Source organism: Oncorhynchus gorbuscha, linkage group LG14, assembly GCF_021184085.1.
Source record: "Oncorhynchus gorbuscha isolate QuinsamMale2020 ecotype Even-year linkage group LG14, OgorEven_v1.0, whole genome shotgun sequence".
NCBI classification, from domain to species: Eukaryota; Metazoa; Chordata; class Actinopteri; order Salmoniformes; family Salmonidae; genus Oncorhynchus; species Oncorhynchus gorbuscha.
The window spans coordinates 60,108,185-60,127,701 of NC_060186.1; the positions used below are offsets into that span (position 1 = coordinate 60,108,185).

General features: G+C 46.2%; 1 protein-coding gene across 5 annotated transcripts in view; it reads left to right on the plus strand.

The window, feature by feature from the left end:
* The window catches only part of LOC123995244 (syntaxin-binding protein 5-like), a 159,246-nt gene that overhangs the window by 74,364 nt on the left and 65,365 nt on the right, over window positions 1-19,517 (plus strand). The gene's annotated exons all lie outside the window — the stretch shown is intronic.

The following is a 19,517-nucleotide window of genomic DNA, read 5'->3' on the forward strand; positions in this document are numbered from 1 at the left end:
ATCCTTCTCCCCCTCTCCTTCTTTCCAACCCAACAACTACACACACACACACACACACACACACACACACACACACACACACACACACACACACACACACACACACACACACACACACACACACACACACACACACACACACACACACACACACACACACACACACACACACACACACACACACACACACACACACACAGACCTGCATGCACAACATCCACATGTAACAACACACTCACACACTTACAGAATCTTATAATAATTATGCAATTCATACAATTATTCGAAAACATTTCAGATCAGTTGTTTTTGCTATTACTATATTTTGACCCAGTATGTTTGAAGTCAAATAGCAAGTTACTGTTGTGGAGAATCACCTCACCTCAAGTGGGAGGGATCAACTGTCTCCTCCAATTACAGACACAGGGCCTACCCATCAGAGCAAATCAGGGTGTTCATTTCATGATCCATCAGTCTAATATGGGAAGGGGTTAACCGTCAGAGCCAATCAGCTGTGCCACTGCTGATGCGACGGACAGGTGGCCGGCAGTGTCTTTACGGTCTGAATGTGTTCCTGCCGAGTGTTTGACATTTAGCAAGCGAGGCTCTCGAATAATGACGTGTATTCATGGATGCCAAGGGAAGCCAGGCTTCAACCAAAAATGTCTCAGAAAAAAACATAAAATAATTTATTTTGTCTCTCTGTGTTTCATAACTGTCCTTCTATTCACAAGAGGCTGAATGTATCACACAGGAGAAATCATCCGAGCGAGCAGAACTGCACCCCACTGTTTCTGTACGTGTAGCCCATCTATCTGATGCTTTCTGGTCAAAAAGAGTATGATATTGTTGAAGCCCATACCATTGAATGCAAGGGTAGCCAACAAGCATTGGCAGAATTCATGGTTCCTTCTATTAAGGCAAGTCGTCCAGGTCCTGAGGCAGCAAAGCATCCCAAAACCATCACACTACCACTACCATGCTTGACCGTTGGTATAAGGGTCTTACCGTGGAATTCAGTGTTTGGTTTTTCCCAGACATAACAGGACCCATGTGGTCCAAAAAGTTATACTTTTGACCCATCTGTCCATAGAACATTCTTCCAAAAGTCTTGATGATCATGCAGGTTCCAGGTGTTTTTTGGCAAACTTGGGTTAAATGTCGCTGAGTTAAAGCAGTTCAGCATGGACAAGTTGGCCAAAATTCCTCCACAGCGATGTGAGAGACTGATCAACAACTACAGGAAGTGTTTGGTTGGAGTCATTGCAGCTAAAGGTGGCACAACCAGTTATTGAGTGTAAGAGGGCAATTACTTTTTCACACAGGGGCATTGTGTGTTGCATAACTTTGATAATTAAATAAATAAATAACTCAAGAATCAATTTGTAATTTTGGGGGCAAACTCAGGTTCCCTTTATCTAAAATTAGGTTTGGGTTGAAGAGCTGATAACATTCAAATCAAATCAAATTGTATTTGTCACATGTGCCGGATACGAAAGGTTTAGACCTTACAGTGAAATGTTTACTTACAATCCCCTAACCAACAATGCAGTTAAAAAATATGAATAAGAAATAAAAGTAACAAGTAATTAAAGAGCAGATGTAAAATAACAATAGTGAGACTATATACAGGGGGTACCGATACAGAGTCAATGTGCGGGGGCACCGGTTAGTTGAGGTAGTATGTAGGTAGAGTTATTAAAGTGACTATGCATAGATGACAACAAAACGTAGCAGTGGTGTAAAGACTGGGTGAGGGGGCACTGCAAATAGTCTGGGTAGCCATTTGACTAGATGTTCAGGAGTCTTATGACTTGGGGGTAGAAGTTGTTTAGAACCCTCTTGGACCTATACTTGGCGCTCCAGTACCGCTTGCCGTGTGGTAGCATAGAGAACAGTCTATGACTAGGGTGGCTGGAGTCTTTGACAATTTTTAGGGCCTTCCTCTGACACCGCCTGGTATAGAGGTCCTGGATGGCAGGAAACTTGGCCCCAGTGATTTACTGGGCCGTTCGCACTTTCCTCTGTATTGCCTTTCAGTAGGAGGCCTTGATGCAACCAGTCAGCATACTCTCGATGGTGCAGCTTGAAGAACCTTTTGAGGGTTTGAGGACCCATGCCAAATCTTTTCAGTCTCCTGAGGGGGAATAGTTTTTGGCGTGCCCTCTTCACGACTGTCTTGGTGTGCTTGGACCATGTTAGTTTGTTGGTGATGTGGTCACCAAGGAATATGTAGCTCTCAACCTGCTCCACTGCAGCCCCGTCGATGAGAACTGCACGGCCAGGTCTCTGATGATGTCAGAGAAATGATGTCATCAGCAAATTGAATGATGGTGTTGGAGTCATGCCTGGACGTGCAGTCATGAGTGAACATGGAGTACAGGAGGGGACTGAGCACGCACCCCTGAGGGGCCCCTGTGTTGAGGATCAGCAAGGCAGATGTGTTGTTACCACCTGTGGGCGGTCTGTCGGTATGCAAATTGGAGTGGGTTTAGGGTTTCTGGGATGATGGTGTTGATGTGAGACATGACCAGCCTTTCAAAGCACTTCATGGCTACAGACATTAGTGCCACGGGTCGGTAGTTATTTAGGCAGGTTATCTTAGTGTTCTTGGGCACAGGGACTATGGTGGTCTGCTTAAAACATGTTGGTAATACAGACGCAGACAGGGAGAGGTTGAAAATGTCAGTGAAGACACTTGCCAGTTGGTCAGCGCATGCTCGCAGTACACGTCCTGGTAATCTGTCTGGCCCTGCGACCTTGTGAATGTTGACCTGTTTAAAGGTCTTAGTCACATTGGCTGCTGAGAGCGTGATCACACAGTCTTCCGGAGCAGCTGGTTCTCTCATGCATGTTTCAGTGTTATTTGCCTCGAAGCGAGTATAGTTGTTTAGCTCGTCTGGTAGGCTCGTGTCACTGGGCAGCTCTCTGCTGTGCTTCCCTTTGTAGTCTGTAGTGATTGGCAAGCCCTGCCACATCCGACGAGCATCAGAGCAGGTGTAGCATGATTCAATCTTTTATTGACGCTTTTCCTTGTTTGATGGTTCATCGGAGGGCATCGTGGGATTTCTTATAAGCTTCCAGGTTAGAGTCTCGCTCCTTGAAAGCGGCAGCTCTAGCCTTTAGCTCAGTGCGGATGCTGCATGCAATCCATGGCTTCTGGTTGGGGTATGTACGTACGGTCACTGTGGGGATGACATCATCAATGCACTTATTGATGAAGCCAATGACTGATGTGGTGTACTCCTCAATGCCATCATAGGAATCCCGGGAACATATTCTAGTCTGTGTTAGCAAAACAGACCTGTATCTTAGCATATGCTTCCTCTGACCACTTTTGTATTCATCTAGTCACGGGTGCTTCCTGCTTTAAGTTGTGCTTGTAAGCAGGAATCAGGAGGATAGAATTGTGGAGGCCGAGCGAGAGCTTCGTATGTGTCTCAGTGTGTGGAGTATAGGTGGTCCAGAATTCTGTTTCCTCTGGTTGCACATTTAACATGCTGATCGAAATTTGGTAAGACTGATTTAAGTTTCCCTGCATTAAAGTCCCTGGCTACTAGGAGCACCACCTCTGGGTGAACGCTTTCTTGTTTGCTTATGGTGGAATACAGCTCAATTCAATTCTGTCTTTGTGCCAGCCTCTGACCGTGGTGATATGTAAACAGATACAAAGAATACAGATGAAAACTCTCTCGGTGGGTAGTGTGGTCTTCAGCTTATCATGAGATACTCTACCTCAGGCGAGCAATAGCTCAAGACTTCCTTAGATATTGTGCACCAGCTGTTGTTTACAAAAATACATAGACCACCACCCCTTGTCTTACCAGACGCCTCTGTTCTGTACCTGCCGGTACATCGTTTAACCATCCAGCTGTATGTTGATATTGTCGTCGTTCAGCCACGACTCTGTGAAGCATAAGATTTTACATTCCTTGTCAAGATTATGGAAAATCAGAAAAGGGTCAAAAAGGTTTTCAGGTCACTGTATATCACCGTGGCAAAGCATATGAACTAACGAGTTATAGAGCAGACAACGCAATTATCACAACACATAGGTTGTAATATGGATTTTTTCCCCTGGTGATTTTAGCCACGCACCGCTACTGCTCTCGAATGCAGCCTGCCTGCCTCCCTGCCTCCCTGAGCAACAAGAGTGAACTCAACAGACAATATCACACAGAGCTGAGGAGAGGATGGGATGAGGATGAGGACGGGAAGGCGGGAGACTCAAAATATCTTCCTTTCCACACATACCACCTCTCACGTAGTTTACCAATCATTTCCATGTACCCTCAGTCCCTCTCTGAGTTTCCTCTAACAGTGTTTTCTGTTAAATACAGCTCACTTCAGCCTCAGTGTGTAAGGCAAGTGAAGACAAGGTGGCCATTTTCCCTGTCAACAAACTGATAGAGATCTCACTAGAACTGTCACAACATTCTAGAACACTTGAGAACAGAACAGGCTGTGAGACCGAACCAAATCAAAGCCTTATTTACCCCCAATACTCCCTCTGTCACCAAAACGTGGAAATACCCGTTTGATATGGTTTGATATACTGCGGCTGAAATGCTCACGCACGTGTTGGGATGTTGTTGAAACAGCCACAGCCGACGAGTCCACATCAAACCTCTAAGTGACACTGAAGAGGTAACTTTATGTTGCTGATCGCTGTATTGTTGGGGTTAAACAAATTAGTAAAGTGTCAGTAGAAGCCTGCTTGGCTGAACGTCAGTCCCGATTAATAACGCTCCGGCTAGTAGCAAAGTTTCTGGTTGGCACAGATCTAAGATCAGCTTAGCCTCACCCAATGTTAAGCTATAATTAACTGCTCTTCAGTATTAGAGAAACTCTCAAACGCTCCCCCTTCATATCCATCGTCATCTCCTTCATCATCTCCTTTGTTATCTCCATAATCTCCTTGTCTCCTCTCCTTCACCACAGCTGATCAGAAAGGATCTGATGTGTTGCAGAAAGCCCTCCCAGCCATCACCTTGACTGATCCAGTCCCACTAGATTATTGGAGATGAGGAGAGAGGAAGTCCTGTTGGAGTGGCGTTGTGGCTGAGTCAGTGGGTTGGTGAGAGGGGCTGGAGAAAAGAAGAGGAGGAGAGGAGAATGGAGTATGAGAGCTGAGGAGTAGGGAGGAGAGGAGAGCAGAGGAAAAGGAAAAGAAAGGAGAGGGTAGGGGAAGAAAGGAGAAAGAGGAGAGGATAGGAAAGAAGAGGAGAGGGGATGAGAGGAGATTATTTAAAAGAAATCGGACAAGAGTAAAGGAGAAGAAAGTAGAGAAGCGAAAAAATCTTACCTAGTCATTGTGGCGGTGGGGGACTGCAAATGCAGGCATTTTAAGCATTATTTGTTTTACTCCATCGTCATCACAGGCTGAGTAAGATGAAGCTGATGTCATACAAGTACATTCTCACAGGACATACTGGAGGCACAAATATCCACTGGCTATGTAGTTCCCTAGAATCCAATGGACTGGGTTAGTATACGGTAGAGAGTGGAGAATCACATTTGCTTGGTCTGGGTTCAGTGTAGGCTGGGCCGGTTAGTTCAAAGCTGACCTGAGAGCATAACCAATTAGAGGGCAGCCCACACAGCCCACATCTAAAAGAAAGGCGACAGAGGACTTAATTGACCAGATACTTTTTAATAATGCAGCCCACACACCACACACACATACACACTCACTCTCTCACACACACACACACACACACACACACACACACACACACACACACACACACACACACACACACACACACACACACACACACACACACACACACACACACACACACACACACACACACACACACACACACACACACACACACACACACACACACACACACACACACACACACACACACACACACACACACACACGCACACACACGCACACACACGCACGCACGCGCACTTACACACACAGACACACACACATGCACTCTCCGACCACTCAAACACTTCACTTCCCAAGTGGCTATCACGTTACCTCTCATTTAATTTCTATTTTCTTAGTTTTATTCATCCCTTCTTTCCTGGGAAGAGATGAAGTGAGGGACATTGGCCTGAGTTATGTAAAAGAAGGAGGAGAGATATTTTTAGGATGTGCATTCCCCAGTTCCAAAGAGATTCTCCTATATTTTTTAATCATGGGAAATGACATCATACAGTACATAACCATTGGCAAACTCAGAATGTGTCAGATCAGATCATGTTTCATTGTTTTTAAATAGTTGATCAAAAAAATCTATCATCTTGGCACTGTAGATTATCATTGTTTAGGAAATGTGTTCGGCCTGCAGCCTCAATTCTTGGGATGTGTCGTGACCACTTAAAGTTGGGATCATCCTAGAGAAGCGTCTTCTCCTTTTCACACTGTTCTGAGCTATAGTTCGAATCAGACTTTGATTATTAGTTACATTGTGTTGTTTTTATTTGGTCATATTGCTTTCACATTACCAAATGTGAAAATAACAAAAACTCCTAAACAAAACCATTCGTCCATGCAAGTAATTTGTTTATTAGACAAAAATGCTCATGTTAAATCATCTATGATTATCAAGAAGTTTGTGTCCCAAACTTCACATTACTTTCGCTTTGGTCTTCAAACAACATGCGTGAGGAAACCGCACAACATCCGCTCTGTCATGTGAATAGGCTATGTTCAGTAGCCTGTATCCCGGGAACTGCCCGTCTCCCCTAATCTGCATCGGTTGAGCTCATGAATGCAATGCTGCTACTCAAATAATGTTTCAGAGATATTAAGTTATGATGCTGTGTGTAGCAGTTCATCAAATGTTCGAAGTCAAATAACCAATACTCCTGTGCGACTCTGGTTCTTTTCCTGTGTTTGGTCCGGACAGCATTCTCTCCTGCAGCGAACTGCATTATGGAACTGAAATACTGCGTTATGGAACTGAACTGAAAGTCTTTGTGTATGAACGTGAATTTTGTTTGTGTGCAGGTATTGTATGGGTGTGTTTGAATGTGATCAAGGAAGTGTGTTCTGTATATATTAATGTATGTGTGTGTGTGTTATGCGAGACCACCCTTTTTGAGCAAACCATGGTGCATTGTTTAGTGTGCTCCCAAGTGTGGATAGAGTGTTCACACCAGTCCAAACAGACCGAACTAATGCCATGTGTCCACCAGATGCACATGCGTTTTGCCGTATGTTGTTATAGAAAGATGTCTAGCCCGTATTTTCCGTACTAGATGCACATGTGCTTTGCCATATGTTGTTATAGAAAGATGTCTAGCCCGTATTTTCCGTACTAGATGCACATGTGCTTTGCTATATGTTGTTATAGAAAGATGTCTAGCCCGTATTTTCCGTACTAGATGCACATGTGCTTTGCCATATGTTGTTATAGAAAGATGTCTAGCCCGTATTTTCCGTACTAGATGCACATGTGCTTTGCCATATGTTGTTATAGAAAGATGTCTAGCCCATATTTTCCGTACTAGATGCACATGTGCTTTGCCATATGTTGTTATAGAAAGATGTCTAGCCCGTATTTTCCGTACTAGATGCACATGTGCTTTGCCATATGTTGTTATAGAAAGATGTCTAGCCCGTATTTTCCGTACTAGATGCACATGTGCTTTGCCATATGTTGTTATAGAAAGATGTCTAGCCCGTATTTTCCGTACTAGATGCACATGTGCTTTGCCATATGTTGTTATAGAAAGATGTCTAGCCCGTATTTTCCGTACTAGATGCACATGTGCTTTGCCATATGTTGTTATAGAAAGATGTCTAGCCCGTATTTTCCGTACTAGATGCACATGTGCTTTGCCGTATGTTGTTATAGAAAGATGTCTAGCCCGTATTTTCCGTACTAGATGCACATGTGCTTTGCCGTATGTTGTTATAGAAAGATGTCTAGCCCGTATTTTCCGTACTAGATGCACATGTGCTTTGCCGTATGTTGTTATAGAAAGATGTCTAGCCCGTATTTTCCGTACTAGATGCACATGTGCTTTGCCATATGTTGTTATAGAAAGATGTCTAGCCCGTATTTTCCGTACTAGATGCACATGTGCTTTGCCATATGTTGTTATAGAAAGATGTCTAGCCCGTATTTTCCGTACTAGATGCACATGTGCTTTGCCATATGTTGTTATAGAAAGATGTCTAGCCCGTATTTTCCGTACTAGATGCACATGTGCTTTGCCATATGTTGTTATAGAAAGATGTCTAGCCCGTATTTTCCGTACTAGATGCACATGTGCTTTGCCATATGTTGTTATAGAAAGATGTCTAGCCCGTATTTTCCGTACTAGATGCACATGTGCTTTGCCATATGTTGTTATAGAAAGATGTCTAGCCCGTATTTTCCGTACTAGATGCACATGTGCTTTGCCGTATGTTGTTATAGAAAGATGTCTAGCCCGTATTTTCCGTACTAGATGCACATGTGCTTTGCAAGGCTGCAGAACGGTTTGCAGTGTGGAGAAAATCATCTTCAACCTGTTCCACCAATAATTAGAACAGATTCAAGTTATTCTCCTATGGAGCTACTGGTTTCATAGGCTGGCAGAACTACCAGCAGACTGGTACCAGGACGCATTACAACATCTAGCTGATTTCATAGGCTGGCAGAACTACCAGCAGACTGGTACCAGGACGCATTACAACATCTAGCTGATTTCATAGGCTGGCAGAACTACCAGCAGACTGGTACCAGGAAGCATTACAACATCTAGCTGATTTCATAGGCTGGCAGAACTACCAGCAGACTGGTACCAGGACGTATTACAACATCTAGCTGATTTCATAGGCTGGCAGAACTACCAGCAGACTGGTACCAGGACGCATTACAACATCTAGCTGATTTCATAGGCTGGCAGAACTACCAGCAGACTGGTACCAGGACGCATTACAACATCTAGCTGATTTCATAGGCTGGCAGAACTACCAGCAGACTGGTACCAGGACGCATTACAACATCTAGCTGATTTCATAGGCTGGCAGAACTACCAGCAGACTGGTACCAGGACGTATTACAACATCTAGCTGATTTCATAGGCTGGCAGAACTACCAGCAGACTGGTACCAGGACGTATTACAACATCTAGCTGATTTCATAGGCTGGCAGAACTACCAGCAGACTGGTACCAGGACGCATTACAACATCTAGCTGATTTCATAGGCTGGCAGAACTACCAGCAGACTGGTACCAGGACGTATTACAACATCTAGCTGATTTCATAGGCTGGCAGAACTACCAGCAGACTGCTACCAGGACGCATTACAACATCTAGCTGATTTCATAGGCTGGCAGAACTACCAGCAGACTGCTACCAGGACGCATTACAACATCTAGCTGATTTCATAGGCTGGCAGAACTACCAGCAGACTGCTACCAGGACGCATTACAACATCTAGCTGATTTCATAGGCTGGCAGAACTACCAGCAGACTGGTACCAGGACGTATTACAACATCTAGCTGATTTCATAGGCTGGCAGAACTACCAGCAGACTGCTACCAGGACGCATTACAACATCTAGCTGATTTCATAGGCTGGCAGAACTACCAGCAGACTGGTACCAGGACGTATTACAACATCTAGCTGATTTCATAGGCTGGCAGAACTACCAGCAGACTGGTACCAGGACGTATTACAACATCTAGCTGATTTCATAGGCTGGCAGAACTACCAGCAGACTGGTACCAGGACGCATTACAACATCTAGCTGATTTCATAGGCTGGCAGAACTACCAGCAGACTGGTACCAGGACGCATTACAACATCTAGCTGATTTCATAGGCTGGCAGAACTACCAGCAGACTGGTACCAGGACGCATTACAACATCTAGCTGATTTCATAGGCTGGCAGAACTACCAGCAGACTGCTACCAGGACGCATTACAACATCTAGCTGATTTCATAGGCTGGCAGAACTACCAGCAGACTGCTACCAGGACGCATTACAACATCTAGCTGATTTCATAGGCTGGCAGAACTACCAGCAGACTGGTACCAGGATGCATTACAACATCTAGCTGATTTCATAGGCTGGCAGAACTACCAGCAGACTGGTACCAGGACGTATTACAACATCTAGCTGATTTCATAGGCTGGCAGAACTACCAGCAGACTGGTACCAGGACGCATTACAACATCTAGCTGATTTCATAGGCTGGCAGAACTACCAGCAGACTGGTACCAGGACGTATTACAACATCTAGCTGATTTCATAGGCTGGCAGAACTACCAGCAGACTGGTACCAGGACGTATTACAACATCTAGCTGGTTTCATAGGCTGGCAGAACTACCAGCAGACTGGTACCAGGACGTATTACAACATCTAGCTGATTTCATAGGCTGGCAGAACTACCAGCAGACTGGTACCAGGACGCATTACAACATCTAGCTGATTTCATAGGCTGGCAGAACTACCAGCAGACTGGTACCAGGACGCATTACAACATCTAGCTGATTTCATAGGCTGGCAGAACTACCAGCAGACTGGTACCAGGACGCATTACAACATCTAGCTGATTTCATAGGCTGGCAGAACTACCAGCAGACTGCTACCAGGACGCATTACAACATCTAGCTGATTTCATAGGCTGGCAGAACTACCAGCAGACTGCTACCAGGACGCATTACAACATCTAGCTGATTTCATAGGCTGGCAGAACTACCAGCAGACTGGTACCAGGACGCATTACAACATCTAGCTGATTTCATAGGCTGGCAGAACTACCAGCAGACTGGTACCAGGACGTATTACAACATCTAGCTGATTTCATAGGCTGGCAGAACTACCAGCAGACTGGTACCAGGACGCATTACAACATCTAGCTGATTTCATAGGCTGGCAGAACTACCAGCAGACTGGTACCAGGACGTATTACAACATCTAGCTGATTTCATAGGCTGGCAGAACTACCAGCAGACTGGTACCAGGACGCATTACAACATCTAGCTGATTTCATAGGCTGGCAGAACTACCAGCAGACTGCTACCAGGACGCATTACAACATCTAGCTGATTTCATAGGCTGGCAGAACTACCAGCAGACTGGTACCAGGACGCATTACAACATCTAGCTGATTTCATAGGCTGGCAGAACTACCAGCAGACTGGTACCAGGACGTATTACAACATCTAGCTGATTTCATAGGCTGGCAGAACTACCAGCAGACTGGTACCAGGACGCATTACAACATCTAGCTGATTTCATAGGCTGGCAGAACTACCAGCAGACTGGTACCAGGACGTATTACAACATCTAGCTGATTTCATAGGCTGGCAGAACTACCAGCAGACTGGTACCAGGACGTATTACAACATCTAGCTGATTTCATAGGCTGGCAGAACTACCAGCAGACTGGTACCAGGACGCATTACAACATCTAGCTGATTTCATAGGCTGGCAGAACTACCAGCAGACTGGTACCAGGACGTATTACAACATCTAGCTGATTTCATAGGCTGGCAGAACTACCAGCAGACTGCTACCAGGACGCATTACAACATCTAGCTGATTTCATAGGCTGGCAGAACTACCAGCAGACTGCTACCAGGACGCATTACAACATCTAGCTGATTTCATAGGCTGGCAGAACTACCAGCAGACTGCTACCAGGACGCATTACAACATCTAGCTGATTTCATAGGCTGGCAGAACTACCAGCAGACTGCTACCAGGACGCATTACAACATCTAGCTGATTTCATAGGCTGGCAGAACTACCAGCAGACTGCTACCAGGACGCATTACAACATCTAGCTGATTTCATAGGCTGGCAGAACTACCAGCAGACTGGTACCAGGACGCATTACAACATCTAGCTGATTTCATAGGCTGGCAGAACTACCAGCAGACTGGTACCAGGACGTATTACAACATCTAGCTGATTTCATAGGCTGGCAGAACTACCAGCAGACTGCTACCAGGACGCATTACAACATCTAGCTGATTTCATAGGCTGGCAGAACTACCAGCAGACTGCTACCAGGACGCATTACAACATCTAGCTGATTTCATAGGCTGGCAGAACTACCAGCAGACTGCTACCAGGACGCATTACAACATCTAGCTGATTTCATAGGCTGGCAGAACTACCAGCAGACTGCTACCAGGACGCATTACAACATCTAGCTGATTTCATAGGCTGGCAGAACTACCAGCAGACTGCTACCAGGACGCATTACAACATCTAGCTGATTTCATAGGCTGGCAGAACTACCAGCAGACTGCTACCAGGACGCATTACAACATCTAGCTGATTTCATAGGCTGGCAGAACTACCAGCAGACTGCTACCAGGACGCATTACAACATCTAGCTGATTTCATAGGCTGGCAGAACTACCAGCAGACTGGTACCAGGACGCATTACAACATCTAGCTGATTTCATAGGCTGGCAGAACTACCAGCAGACTGCTACCAGGACGCATTACAACATCTAGCTGATTTCATAGGCTGGCAGAACTACCAGCAGACTGGTACCAGGACGCATTACAACATCTAGCTGATTTCATAGGCTGGCAGAACTACCAGCAGACTGGTACCAGGACGTATTACAACATCTAGCTGATTTCATAGGCTGGCAGAACTACCAGCAGACTGCTACCAGGACGCATTACAACATCTAGCTGATTTCATAGGCTGGCAGAACTACCAGCAGACTGCTACCAGGACGCATTACAACATCTAGCTGATTTCATAGGCTGGCAGAACTACCAGCAGACTGCTACCAGGACGCATTACAACATCTAGCTGATTTCATAGGCTGGCAGAACTACCAGCAGACTGCTACCAGGACGCATTACAACATCTAGCTGATTTCATAGGCTGGCAGAACTACCAGCAGACTGCTACCAGGACGCATTACAACATCTAGCTGATTTCATAGGCTGGCAGAACTACCAGCAGACTGCTACCAGGACGCATTACAACATCTAGCTGATTTCATAGGCTGGCAGAACTACCAGCAGACTGCTACCAGGACGCATTACAACATCTAGCTGATTTCATAGGCTGGCAGAACTACCAGCAGACTGCTACCAGGACGCATTACAACATCTAGCTGATTTCATAGGCTGGCAGAACTACCAGCAGACTGCTACCAGGACGCATTACAACATCTAGCTGATTTCATAGGCTGGCAGAACTACCAGCAGACTGCTACCAGGACGCATTACAACATCTAGCTGATTTCATAGGCTGGCAGAACTACCAGCAGACTGCTACCAGGACGCATTACAACATCTAGCTGATTTCATAGGCTGGCAGAACTACCAGCAGACTGCTACCAGGACGCATTACAACATCTAGCTGATTTCATAGGCTGGCAGAACTACCAGCAGACTGCTACCAGGACGCATTACAACATCTAGCTGATTTCATAGGCTGGCAGAACTACCAGCAGACTGCTACCAGGACGCATTACAACATCTAGCTGATTTCATAGGCTGGCAGAACTACCAGCAGACTGCTACCAGGACGCATTACAACATCTAGCTGATTTCATAGGCTGGCAGAACTACCAGCAGACTGGTACCAGGACGTATTACAACATCTAGCTGATTTCATAGGCTGGCAGAACTACCAGCAGACTGCTACCAGGACGCATTACAACATCTAGCTGATTTCATAGGCTGGCAGAACTACCAGCAGACTGCTACCAGGACGCATTACAACATCTAGCTGATTTCATAGGCTGGCAGAACTACCAGCAGACTGCTACCAGGACGCATTACAACATCTAGCTGATTTCATAGGCTGGCAGAACTACCAGCAGACTGCTACCAGGACGCATTACAACATCTAGCTGATTTCATAGGCTGGCAGAACTACCAGCAGACTGCTACCAGGACGCATTACAACATCTAGCTGATTTCATAGGCTGGCAGAACTACCAGCAGACTGGTACCAGGACGCATTACAACATCTAGCTGATTTCATAGGCTGGCAGAACTACCAGCAGACTGGTACCAGGACGTATTACAACATCTAGCTGATTTCATAGGCTGGCAGAACTACCAGCAGACTGCTACCAGGACGCATTACAACATCTAGCTGATTTCATAGGCTGGCAGAACTACCAGCAGACTGCTACCAGGACGCATTACAACATCTAGCTGATTTCATAGGCTGGCAGAACTACCAGCAGACTGCTACCAGGACGCATTACAACATCTAGCTGATTTCATAGGCTGGCAGAACTACCAGCAGACTGCTACCAGGACGCATTACAACATCTAGCTGATTTCATAGGCTGGCAGAACTACCAGCAGACTGCTACCAGGACGCATTACAACATCTAGCTGATTTCATAGGCTGGCAGAACTACCAGCAGACTGCTACCAGGACGCATTACAACATCTAGCTGATTTCATAGGCTGGCAGAACTACCAGCAGACTGCTACCAGGACGCATTACAACATCTAGCTGATTTCATAGGCTGGCAGAACTACCAGCAGACTGCTACCAGGACGCATTACAACATCTAGCTGATTTCATAGGCTGGCAGAACTACCAGCAGACTGCTACCAGGACGCATTACAACATCTAGCTGATTTCATAGGCTGGCAGAACTACCAGCAGACTGCTACCAGGACGCATTACAACATCTAGCTGATTTCATAGGCTGGCAGAACTACCAGCAGACTGCTACCAGGACGCATTACAACATCTAGCTGATTTTATAGGCTGGCAGAACTACCAGCAGACTGCTACCAGGACGCATTACAACATCTAGCTGATTTCATAGGCTGGCAGAACTACCAGCAGACTGCTACCAGGACGCATTACAACATCTAGCTGATTTCATAGGCTGGCAGAACTACCAGCAGACTGCTACCAGGACGCATTACAACATCTAGCTGATTTCATAGGCTGGCAGAACTACCAGCAGACTGCTACCAGGACGCATTACAACATCTAGCTGATTTCATAGGCTGGCAGAACTACCAGCAGACTGGTACCAGGACGCATTACAACATCTAGCTGATTTTATAGGCTGGCAGAACTACCAGCAGACTGCTACCAGGACGCATTACAACATCTAGCTGATTTCATAGGCTGGCAGAACTACCAGCAGACTGCTACCAGGACGCATTACAACATCTAGCTGATTTCATAGGCTGGCAGAACTACCAGCAGACTGCTACCAGGACGCATTACAACATCTAGCTGATTTCATAGGCTGGCAGAACTACCAGCAGACTGCTACCAGGACGCATTACAACATCTAGCTGATTTCATAGGCTGGCAGAACTACCAGCAGACTGCTACCAGGACGCATTACAACATCTAGCTGATTTCATAGGCTGGCAGAACTACCAGCAGACTGCTACCAGGACGCATTACAACATCTAGCTGATTTTATAGGCTGGCAGAACTACCAGCAGACTGCTACCAGGACGCATTACAACATCTAGCTGATTTCATAGGCTGGCAGAACTACCAGCAGACTGCTACCAGGACGCATTACAACATCTAGCTGATTTCATAGGCTGGCAGAACTACCAGCAGACTGCTACCAGGACGCATTACAACATCTAGCTGATTTCATAGGCTGGCAGAACTACCAGCAGACTGCTACCAGGACGCATTACAACATCTAGCTGATTTCATAGGCTGGCAGAACTACCAGCAGACTGCTACCAGGACGCATTACAACATCTAGCTGATTTTATAGGCTGGCAGAACTACCAGCAGACTGCTACCAGGACGCATTACAACATCTAGCTGATTTCATAGGCTGGCAGAACTACCAGCAGACTGCTACCAGGACGCATTACAACATCTAGCTGATTTCATAGGCTGGCAGAACTACCAGCAGACTGCTACCAGGACGCATTACAACATCTAGCTGATTTCATAGGCTGGCAGAACTACCAGCAGACTGCTACCAGGACGCATTACAACATCTAGCTGATTTCATAGGCTGGCAGAACTACCAGCAGACTGCTACCAGGACGCATTACAACATCTAGCTGATTTCATAGGCTGGCAGAACTACCAGCAGACTGCTACCAGGACGCATTACAACATCTAGCTGATTTCATAGGCTGGCAGAACTACCAGCAGACTGGTACCAGGACGCATTACAACATCTAGCTGATTTCATAGGCTGGCAGAACTACCAGCAGACTGCTACCAGGACGCATTACAACATCTAGCTGATTTCATAGGCTGGCAGAACTACCAGCAGACTGCTACCAGGACGCATTACAACATCTAGCTGATTTCATAGGCTGGCAGAACTACCAGCAGACTGCTACCAGGACGCATTACAACATCTAGCTGATTTCATAGGCTGGCAGAACTACCAGCAGACTGCTACCAGGACGCATTACAACATCTAGCTGATTTCATAGGCTGGCAGAACTACCAGCAGACTGCTACCAGGACGCATTACAACATCTAGCTGATTTCATAGGTTGGCAGAACTACCAGCAGACTGCTACCAGGACGCATTACAACATCTAGCTGATTTCATAGGCTGGCAGAACTACCAGCAGACTGGTACCAGGACGTATTACAACATCTAGCTGATTTCATAGGCTGGCAGAACTACCAGCAGACTGGTACCAGGACGTATTACAACATCTAGCTGATTTCATAGGCTGGCAGAACTACCAGCAGACTGGTACCAGGACGCATTACAACATCTAGCTGATTTCATAGGCTGGCAGAACTACCAGCAGACTGGTACCAGGACGTATTACAACATCTAGCTGATTTTATAGGCTGGCAGAACTACCAGCAGACTGCTACCAGGACGCATTACAACATCTAGCTGATTTCATAGGCTGGCAGAACTACCAGCAGACTGCTACCAGGACGCATTACAACATCTAGCTGATTTCATAGGCTGGCAGAACTACCAGCAGACTGCTACCAGGACGCATTACAACATCTAGCTGATTTCATAGGCTGGCAGAACTACCAGCAGACTGGTACCAGGACGCATTACAACATCTAGCTGATTTTATAGGCTGGCAGAACTACCAGCAGACTGGTACCAGGACGCATTACAACATCTAGCTGATTTTATAGGCTGGCAGAACTACCAGCAGACTGGTACCAAATCAAATCAAATCAAATCAAATTTTATTTGTCACATACACATGGTTAGCAGATGTTACATCTAGCTGATTTGCTTCTAGGCTGGCAGATAACCAACTAATCTAACTAACAGCCAAAACTACTGTCTTATACACAGTGTAGGGGATATTAAACATCTAGTACTAAGGATATTGAATGAGTGATGGCTGGCAGAACTACAGCAGACTGGTACCAGGACAGTATATACATATCAGATGATTTTATAGGCTGGCAGAACTACCAGCAGACTGGTACCAGGACGATGATTACAACATCTAGCTGATTTTATAGGCTGGCAGAACACCAGCAGACTGGTACATCAAATCAAATCAAATCAAATCAAATTTTATTTGTCACATACACATGGTTAGCAGATGTTAATGCGAGTGTAGCGAAATGCTTGTGCTTCTAGTTCCGACAATGCAGTGATAACCAACAAGTAATCTAACTAACAATTCCAAAACTACTGTCTTATACACAGTGTAAGGGGATAAGGAACATGTACATAAGGATATATGAATGAGTGATGGTACAGAGCAGCATACAGTAGATGGTATCGAGTACAGTATATACATATGAGATGAGTGTGTAGACAAAGTAAACAAAGTGGCATAGTTAAAGTGGCTAGTGATACATGTGTTACATAAGGATGCAGTCGATGATGTAGAGTACAGTATATACATATGCATATGAGATTAATAATGTAGGGTAAGTAACATTATATAAGGTAGCATTGTTTAAAGTGGCTAGTGATATATTTACATCATTTCCCATCAATTCCCATTACTAAAATGGCTGGAGTTGGGTCAGTGTCAATGACAGTGTGTTGGCAGCAGCCACTCAGTGTTAGTGGTGGCTGTTTAACAGTCTGATGGCCTTGAGATAGAAGCTGTTTTTCAGTCTCTCGGTCCCAGCTTTGATGCACCTGTACTGACCTCGCCTTCTGGATGATAGCGGGGTGAACAGGCAGTGGTTCGGTGGTTGATGTCCTTGATGATCTTTATGGCCTTCCTGTAACAACGGGTGGTGTAGGTGTCCTGGAGGGCAGGTAGTTTGCCCCGGTGATGCGTTGTGCAGTCCTCACTACCCTCTGGAGAGCCTTACGGTTGAGGGCGGAGCAGTTGCCGTACCAGGCGGTGATACAGCCCGCCAGGATGCTCTCGATTGTGCATCTGTAGAAGTTTGTGAGTGCTTTTGGTGACAAGCCGAATTTCTTCAGCCTCCTGAGGTTGAATAGGCGCTGCTGCGCCTTCTTCACGACGCTGTCAGTGTGAGTGGACCAATTCAGTTTGTCTGTGATGTGTATGCCGAGGAACTTAAAACTAGCTACCCTCTCCACTACTGTTCCATCGATGTGGATAGGGGGTGTTCCCTCTGCTGTTTCCTGAAGTCCACAATCATCTCCTTAGTTTTGTTGACGTTGAGTGTGAGGTTATTTTCCTGACACCACACTCCGAGGGCCCTCACCTCCTCCCTGTAGGCCGTCTCGTCGTTGTTGGTAATCAAGCCTACCACTGTTGTGTCGTCCGCAAACTTGATGATTGAGTTGGAGGCGTGCGTGGCCACGCAGTCGTGGGTGAACAGGGAGTACAGGAGAGGGCTCAGAACGCACCCTTGTGGGGCCCCGTGTTGAGGATCAGCGGGGAGGAGATGTTGTTGCCTACCCTCACCACCTGGGGGCGGCCCGTCAGGAAGTCCAGTACCCAGTTGCACAGGGCGGGGTCGAGACCCAGGGTCTCGAGCTTGATGACGAGCTTGGAGGGTACTATGGTGTTGAATGCCGAGCTGTAGTCGATGAACAGCATTCTCACATAGGTATTCCTCTTGTCCAGGTGGGTTAGGGCAGTGTGCAGTGTGGTTGAGATTGCATCGTCTGTGGACCTATTTGGGCGGTAAGCAAATTGGAGTGGGTCTAGGGTGTCAGGTAGGGTGGAGGTGATATGGTCCTTGACTAGTCTCTCAAAGCACTTCATGATGACGGAAGTGAGTGCTATGGGGCGGTAGTCGTTTAGCTCAGTTACCTTAGCTTTCTTGGGAACAGGAACAATGGTGGCCCTCTTGAAGCATGTGGGAACAGCAGACTGGTATAGGGATTGATTGAATATGTCCGTAAACACACCGGCCAGCTGGTCTGCGCATGCTCTGAGGGCGCGGCTGGGGATGCCGTCTGGGCCTGCAGCCTTGCGAGGGTTAACACGTTTAAATGTCTTACTCACCTCGGCTGCAGTGAAGGAGAGACCGCATGTTTCCGTTGCAGGCCGTGTCAGTGGCACTGTATTGTCCTCAAAGCGGGCAAAAAAGTTATTTAGTCTGCCTGGGAGCAAGACATCCTGGTCCGTGACTGGGCTGGATTTCATCTTGTAGTCCGTGATTGACTGTAGACCCTGCCACATGCCTCTTGTGTCTGAGCCATTAAATTGAGATTCCA